Source organism: Babylonia areolata, chromosome 1 (assembly GCF_041734735.1).
Source record: "Babylonia areolata isolate BAREFJ2019XMU chromosome 1, ASM4173473v1, whole genome shotgun sequence".
In the NCBI taxonomy this organism is placed as follows: domain Eukaryota; kingdom Metazoa; phylum Mollusca; class Gastropoda; order Neogastropoda; family Buccinidae; genus Babylonia; species Babylonia areolata.
The window spans coordinates 95,022,586-95,030,085 of NC_134876.1; the positions used below are offsets into that span (position 1 = coordinate 95,022,586).

The window sequence follows — 7,500 nt, forward strand, 5'->3', positions numbered from 1 at the left end:
GGCCCGGAAGCTCTGCGGAGGACTGGAGGACCTGCGACGTACTGCCGCTTTCATCGAGGAGACGGGGGAATCCATCTGATAAATGACGAACGAGACAACAACTGAACTCTCAATGTGTCTTAACTCTTTCCATACGAACGGCGAAAGAGACGACGTTAACAGCGTTTCAGCCCAATTACCATCATCAAAATATTGCAAGCGGAAGGCTCTTATACTGAAGACGTGAATGTGGACAAAGAAAACCACAATTCTGACGACGGAAGCTAAAGGGTGGGTCATTCAGACACCCACTGGACATCCGAGGGGTCTGTGTAGAGAAGAGAGGACTGGCCGTACTGAGTGAGTTGAAGCACACCTCTATCTCTTTTCAGTTTCTGTTCCTTCCTACTAATGCTGGCCAGACGGTGGTGACCAGCCAACTAAGTACGATAAATGGCGTGCACTGTTTGTAGGGGCTTCCCTCCAATGGCGAGTGTGTGTGTATGGCGAGGTGAATGTTTATAAATATCATGCAGGTCACATTGGGTACACGCTTTGTTGAGCTAGTGAGCAAAGGCCAGGTAAGCAGGTGGGGAAACAATTGGGGGGGCGGGGGGGGGGGGGGGGGGGGGGGGTGGGGGGGGTTATAAGAGGAGAGGTAAATGATATGTATGTTTGTTGACAAACTAATCAGTACTACAGATCTATGGTGGGGATTCCTAACATCTCCAGCCAGTGAACGACGTCATTATTTTGGGATTTTTTTGTTTTCGGGGGTGGGGGTGGGGGGGGGGATGGATGGTTTGGGATGGAGGGGGAAGTGGATGGTTTGGGATGGGGGGGGGGGGTGTGTGGATGGTTTGGGATGTAGGGGGTGGTGGTGGATGGTTTGCGATGTAGGTGGAGTGGATGGTTTGGGATGTAGGGGGGGTGGATGGTTTGGGATGTAGGGGGGGTGGATGGTTTGGGATGGAGGTGGAGTGGATGGTTTGGGATGTAGGGGGGGTTGGACGGTTTGGGAGGGGGGTGGATGGTTTGGGATATAGGGTGGGGTGGATGGTTGGGGATGTAGGGGGGGGGGGGTGGATGGATTGGGATGTAGGGGGAGTGGATGGTTTGGGATGTAGGGTGGGGTGGATGGTTTGGGATATAGGGTGGGGTGGATGGTTTGGGATGTAGGGGGGGGTGGATGGTTTGGGATGTAGGGGGGAGTGGATGGTTTGGGATGAAGGCGTAATAACCTGTATGTGGAGTGATGGCCTAGAGGTAACGCGTCCGTCTAGGAAGCGAGAGAATCTGAGCGCGCTGGTTCGAATCACGGTTCAGCCGCCGATATTTTCTCCCCCTCCATTAGACCTTGAGTGGTGGTCTGGACGCTAATCATTCGGATGAGACGATAGACCGAGGTCCCGTGTGCAGCATGCACTCAGCGTACGTAAAAGAACCCATGGCAACAAAAGGGTTGTTCCTGGCAAAGTTCTGTAGAAAAATCCACTTCGATAGGAAAAAACAAAACTCACGCAGGAAAAAAAAACAAAAAAAACAAAACAACGGGTGGCGCTGTAGTGTAGCGACGCGCTCTCCCTGGGGACAGCAGCCCGAATTTCACACAGAGAAATCCGTTGTGATAAAAAGAAATACAATACAATAAGGGCAGACACTGATTTGAATTTCAGAGTCATTTCATAATATGACACTGTGAGTATGGAGCGCTGTGACTGCGTTCGTTTATTTATTTATTTATAGTCTTTCATCTCAGATGATATCATTAGACTGATGCTTTGACTGCCTCATGCTCCATCGACGGTCAATGAAGTGCCATCGTAGGCACACACAAAACAGATAAAAGCTGTAAGCTGCCACAGGTAATGGATAACATAATTATATTAATCCTTTAATAACACTTTATAAAAACAACAACAACAACAAAAAGCAAAAAAAAAAAACAAAAACTGGTGCTCTTTGAAGCTATTTCAACATGTATACATGCCATGATGTGACATTTGGTATCTTGTTTATCTTGTTCTTTATTCTTTGTTATTGTTCTTCATCTTATTATTATTATTATAAGTATTATCATATTGAAAAATAACCCCTGTATCTCAACAAATTAATGATTTTTTTCTTCTTCTTTTTTTCGATGATCATTGATGGACCAAATGTTTTGCTATGTGAATGTTGAATCACATTGATGTCGTGAAAAGTCAAAATATAACCTTGTGTACAAGGGGAAAAAAAAAAAAAAAATCGGGAAAAAAAACGAAGCCTGCTGCTTCGCATACACACGTTCTGCCTCTCTCCACCGCCTTTGTTGCTCGAAAGTTCGGAGAGCCAATCAACATCGACAGTACAGATCATGTGACGCGCCTCTATAATAAGTCATGTAAGCAAGGAACTCTCCGGCCGTCTACTCTCAAAGCAGGTTTCTGGATTGCACCGAAGGTGGGTTTTTTTACTTTAAGCAGGTGTGTGGCCAGCAATGACAGGGGTGGGAGGTGGGGGACTTGGCGGGGGGGCGGGGGGGGGGGAGAGAGAGGAAGTAACATGCTGGTGCCTCCCCCATGAAAACTGACCTGACCCCGGACTGAAAGGAGGTCTGTACTTATCACTTCACTCCTCTACCGCCCTTAGGTTTATGACCGCCTCTCAAAACACTCTCCTATCACGAAACCTCTTCACCCTTCACCTTGCTGCCCAGTCTGTCTGAAGAGGATTCGGTTTGCGTTGTTGATAACGCATGTGGACGAGGCGGGCCTGTATGTACCCCTTTCGCGTAATGCGGGAGAGTGTCGTTTGACTACTGAAGACGAATCAGATTCATGGTCTTCAAAGTCGGTGGGTGTTGAGTCTTCTCAAGGAGCAAGTTTCATATTTACATCCCCATCATCGTAATCATCAAGCAATATAGATAGATAGATAGATAGATAGATAGATAGATTGATAGATAGATACTAACACTATAAAAAATATATTAAAAAATATATAAAAAACACGCTTGCAGACAGATGCACAGAAAGCCAAGACAAAACTGATGGACAGAGAGACAAAATATGTCAAAGTCAGTTTGAAACTTTTCAAAACTATTTCGTTCGTTCCCCCCTTTTTTTTGTTTGTTTTTTAAAATTATATATGATGATCCTGAGGCCCTTCCACGTGAAAAAGGACCAGCGAAGATGAAGAAGCTTGGCAATCCACAAGGCAGCTGACAACTGACATTACACAACATGCTCTCTGCGTAGAAAGCAGTCCCCCTCGACAGTAAAAACGTCTTCGTTTATCATTACGCTATCCGACGCGTCAACTGTAAAGTAATAAAGTATAATAAAATAATATATATATATATATATATATATATATATATATATATATATATATATAGGATCCCTCGGACGAAAGAGGTCCAAGCATGTAACGTTTTGCACAATCCAAACGCTTTGCACAATACATGCTTTCTTCGTTATAATAATACTTCTGGCATTAAAAAAAACAAACAAAAAAAACACCGCCCCGCATTTAACAATCACGCTGTTTAGCTCTTCAGCTGGAACATAAAAATGATTCTGCAATGAAACACACACACACACACACACACACACACACAAACCGTGTGTGCAAACCGGTTTCTCCACAGGCTGCATGGCCGACACAAAAGTTTGCTTTCTTTTGGACATTCATTTATCATCATGCTTTCTTGCTTTGTCACTTGGAGTAGAAAGAAATGGAATTATTAAAAAAATAATAATAAAAAAAGAAGGGTGTGAAGGGGTCAACGTTTAATTCTTCTTGACCCCTTAACTCTCTCCATACGAATGGCGAGAGAGACGAGGTTAACAGTGTTTCATTCCAAATACCATCATGAAAATATTGCAAGCGGAAGGCTCTTATACTGAAGACGTGAATGTTGACAAAGAATACCACAATTCTGACGACGGAAGCTAAAGGTTGGGTCACTGAGACACCCACTGGACATCCGTGGGGTCTGTGTACAGGAGAAGAGAGGACTGGCCGTCCTGAGTGAGTTAAACTCTGTGAAGAACCACTGGGATGCCACACGGATGAACAGTTCGCCAGATGAGTTCCCCCAGGGCTGTCGGCTGTTGATCAAAGCTTGGGTCTCTCATTCCATCCTACCAGTAGATATATTTGTATTTGTATTTCTTTTTATCACAACAAATTTCTCTGTGTGAAATTCGGGCTGCTCTCCCCCACCCCCCTCCCACCCAGGAAGAGCGCGTCGCTATACTACAGCGCCACCCATTTTTTTTGTATTTTTTCCTGCGTGCAGATTTATTTGTTTTTCCTATCGAAGTGGATTTTTTCTACAGAATTTTGCCAGGAACAACCCTTTTGTTGCCGTGGGTTCTTTACGTGCGCTAAGTGCATGCTGCACACGGGACCTCGGTTTATCGTCTCATCCGAATGACTAGCGTCCTGACCACCACTCAAGGTCTAGTGGAGGGGGAGAAAATATCGGGCGGCTGAACCGTGATTCGAACCAGCGCGCTCAGATTCTCCCTGCTTCCTAGGCGGACGCGTTACCTCTAGTCCATCACTCCACCATATATATATATATATATATTATATATATATATATATATATATATATATATATATATATATATATATATATATATATATATTGATTCCATACCCCCACTACCACACGCAATTATGCATGATGCTGGTGATGGCACACATTCAAACAAAACATTCTGCAATGAAAACTATCAAATAAACTGGAACATAAATAACAGATATGGCAACAACAACAACAACAACAACAACAAAAGGAGAGGGGAGGGGGGAGGGGGGGGGGGGGCAGAAATTTATTCGATTATCCAAGAATTAAGTCGTTAATTTTGATAAATGAAGAAACGGCTGTAAATCAAAGGACTCGGTTTAATGATAATGTGACACGAATTTCCGATTAAAAAAAAAAAAAAAAAAGAAATATCGGACGCATTCGGAAGTCCGGGCATTACTTCATGAGTGTACATAATTCATGTGTGTCTTCCTGTTTGTCCGTCTGTCCGTCCGTCTCTGTGTGTGACAGCCTCTCCTCCCCCCTCCCCCCCACACACTCTCTCTCTGTTTCTCTTTCCGTCCTCTCTCTCTCTCTGCCTCTCTCTTTTCCCCCCTCTCTCTCTCTCCCTCTGTTTCTCCTTCCGTCCTCTCTCTCTCTCTGCCTCTCTCTTCCCCCCTCTCTCTCTCTCTCTGTTTCTCCTTTCGTCCTCTCTCTCTCCCTCTGTTTCTCCTTCCGTCCTCTCTCTCTCTGCCTCTCTCTCTTCCCCCCCCCTCTCTCTCTCTCTCTCTGTTTCTCCTTCCGTCCTCTCTCTCTCTCTCTGCCTCTCTCTCTCTCCCCCACTCTCTCTCTGTTTCTCTTTCCGTCCTCTCTCTCTCTCTCTGCCTCTCTCTTCCCCCCCTCTCTCTCTCTCTCTCCCACTCTCTCTCTCTCTCTGTTTCTCTTTCCGTCCTCTCTCTCTCTCTGCCTCTCTTTTTCCCCCACTCTCTCTCTCTGTTTCTCTTTCCGTCCTCTCTCTCTCTGCCTCTCTCTTCCCCCCCCCTCTCTCTCTCTGTTTCTCCTTCCGTCCTCTCTCTCTCTCTGCCTCTCTCTTCCCCCCTCTCTCTCTCTCTATTTCTCTTCCCCCTCTCTCTCTCTCTCTCTCTGCCTCTCTCTTCCCCCCCACTCTCTCTCTCTGTTTCTCTTTCCGTCCTCTCTCTCTCTCTGCCTCTCTCTTCCCCCCCCCCCCCTCTCTCTCTGTTTCTCCTTCCGTCCTCTCTCTCTCTCTGCCTCTCTCTTCCCCCTCTCTCTCTCTCTGTTTCTCCTTCCGTCCTCTCTCTCTCTGTGCCTCTCTCCCCCCCCCCTCTCTCTGTTTCTCCTTCCGTCCTCTCTCTCTCTGCCTCTCTCTCCCCCCCTCTCTCTCTCTGCCTCTCTCTTCCCCCCCTCTCTCTCTGTTTCTCTTTCCGTCCTCTCTCTGCCTCTCTCTCCCCCCCCCTCTCTCTCTCTCTCTGTTTCTCCTTCCGTCCTCTCTCTCTCTCTGCCTCTCTCTTCCCCCCTCTCTCTCTCTGCCTCTCTCTCTCTCCCCCACTCTCTCTCTGTTATTTTTTCTGTCCTCTCTCTGCCTCTCTCTCCCCCCCCTCTCTCTCTCTGCCTCTCTCTTCCCCCCCCCCCTCTCTCTCTCTCTCTGCCTCTCTCTTCCCCCCCCCTCTCTCTCTCTCTCTGTTTCTCCTTCCGTCCTCTCTCTCTCTCTGCCTCTCTCTTCCCCCCCTCTCCTCTCTCTATGTTTCTCCTTCCGTCCTCTCTCTCTCTGCCTCTAGCCCCCCTCCCCTCTCTCTCTCTGCCTCTCTCTTCCCCCCCCTCTCTCTCTCTCTCTGTTTCTCCTTCCGTCCTCTCTCTCTCTCTGCCTCTCTCTCCCCCCCCCTCTCTCTCTCTCTGTTTCTCTTTCCGTCCTCTCTCTCTCTCTCCTCTCTCTTTTCCTCCCTCTCTCTGCCTCTCTCTTCCTCCCCCTCTCTCTCTGTTTCTCCTTCCGTCCTCTCTCTCTCTCTCCTCTCTCTTTTCCTCCCTCTCTCTGCCTCTCTCTTCCTCCCCCTCTCTCTCTGTTTCTCCTTCCGTCCTCTCTCTCTCTCCTTTCCTCTCTCTCTCTGCCTCTCTCTTCCCCCCCCCTCTCTCTCTCTGCATCTCGCCCCCCCCCCACCCCCCACTCTCTCTCTCTGTTTCTCCTTCCGTCCTCTCTCTCTCTGCCTCTCTCTCTTCCCCCCCCTCTCTCTCTCTCTGTTTCTCCTTCCATTCTCTCTGCCTCTCTCTTCCCACCCCCCTCTCTCTCTCTGCCTCTCTCTCCCCCCCTCTCTGCCTCTCTCCCCCCCTCTCTGCCTCTCTCTTCCCCCCCCTCTCTGCCTCTCTCTTCCCCCCCCCCCCTCTGCCTCTCTCTCCCCCACCCCCTCTGCCTCTCTCTTACTCCCCCCCCCCCTCTGCCTCTCTCTTTCCCCCCTATCTCTGCCTCTCTCTTCCCTCCCCCCCCCTCTGCCTCTCTCTTCCTCCCCCCCCCCTCTGCCTCTCTCTCCCCCCCCCCCCTCTGCCTCTCTCTTTCCCCCCTATCTCTGCCTCTTTCCGTCCTCTCTCTCTCTGTGCCTCTTTCCGTCCTCTCTCTCTCTCTGCCTCTTTCCGTCCTCTCTCTGCCTCTTTCTTCCCACCCCTCTCTCTCTTTCTCTCTGCCTCTCTCTTTTCCTCAAATCTCTGCTTCTTTTTTCGCCCCCTCTCTCTGCTTCTCTCTTTCACTCCCCACTCTCTCCCTCACCCCCCCCCCCCCCCGCCTCTCTCTCTCCCTCTCTCTCTGCCTCTCTCTCTCTGCCTCTCTCTTTTCCTCTATCTCTCTCTCTCTGCTTCTCTTTTCGCCCCCCCCCCCCCCCCCCACTCTCTCTCTCTGCTTCTCTCTTTCACTTCCCTTCCTCTCCCTCATCCTCTCTCTCTCCTCACCCCCACACCCTCCCTCTCTCTCCCTCTCTCTCTTAAAACAGACACAA

The 7,500-nt window shown here is 48.7% G+C and overlaps 1 protein-coding gene across 3 annotated transcripts in view; it reads right to left on the reverse strand.

Moving 5' to 3' along the window:
• Positions 1-7,500, reverse strand: part of LOC143289706 (cGMP-dependent protein kinase 1-like) — a 362,793-nt gene that overhangs the window by 274,350 nt on the left and 80,943 nt on the right. The gene's annotated exons all lie outside the window — the stretch shown is intronic.